This window comes from Chrysochloris asiatica, unplaced genomic scaffold (genome assembly GCF_000296735.1).
Source record: "Chrysochloris asiatica unplaced genomic scaffold, ChrAsi1.0 scaffold00312, whole genome shotgun sequence".
NCBI classification, from domain to species: Eukaryota; Metazoa; Chordata; class Mammalia; order Afrosoricida; family Chrysochloridae; genus Chrysochloris; species Chrysochloris asiatica.
The window spans coordinates 2,466,675-2,467,836 of NW_006408830.1; positions in this window are offsets into that span (position 1 = coordinate 2,466,675).

Consider the following 1,162-nt stretch of genomic DNA (forward strand, 5'->3'; position numbering starts at 1 on the left):
GTACTGACTCAATGGCACCTAACAACAACAACCAGCAATGTAGGAGGGTCCTGGTCTATCCACACCTTTGTCAGCATTTATTCTTACCTGAATTTAAGATTTCCAAGGCTGTTAATGCTGGTGTGAGATGACATCTCATGGTTGTTTTGATCTGCATCTCTCTAATGGTTAATGATCATGAACGTTTCTTCATATGCTTGTTGGCTGCCTTGAATGTCTTCTTTGCTGAGGTGTCTGTTTATCTCCTGTACCCATTTTTTAATTAGATTATTTGTCTTTTTTTGTAGAGGTGTTATAATTTTCTATAAATTTTAGATATTAGTCCCCTGTCTAATATGTCATTGCAAAAAAAAAAAAACAGTTGCCCAGTCTGTTGGCTCCTTTTTATTTTCTTGGTGAAATCTTTTGATGCACATAAGTGTCTAATTTTTAAGAGGTCCCGGTTATCTGTTTTGCCTTCTGCTGTTTGTGTGCTCTTAGCAATGTTTGATAATCCATGGATTAGAGCCCCTAAGTTTGTCCCTAGTTTTGCATTGATGATCGATGATCTTTATAATTCTAGGTTTTATATTTAGGTCTTTAATCTATGTTAAGTTGGTTTTTGTTTATGGTATGAGATATGGGTTTTGTTTCATTCTTCTACCAAAAGATCAATATCCTAGGCATCAGTGAACTGAAATGGACTAGTATTGGCCATTTTGAGTCAGTCAACCACATGGTTTACTATGTTGGGAACAACAAATTTCATCACCAAAAATTACAGTTCAAGGTCTACTTTGAAATATGGAGTCCTGGTGTAGCACTGTAGGATAGACACTGGACTGTTAAGCCATTGGTTCAAATCCACCAATGGCTCCTCCGACACCTTGTATAAAGTTGCTATGAGTTGAAACCGACTCAATAGCACTTAACAACAACAACATCTTGAAGTACAATGCTGTCTGGGATAGGATAACATCAATACCTCTACAAGGAAGACCAGTTAAGACCACTATTCAAATTTATGCATCAACCACTAAAGCCAGTGGTGATGAAACCAAAGAATTCTACCCAGTTCTTCAGTGTGAAATTGACCAAACATGTAACCAATATGTGTTGATAATTATTGTTGATTGGAATGCAAAATTGGAAACAAAGTGGTAAGGTTGTTGTTGTTGTTGTT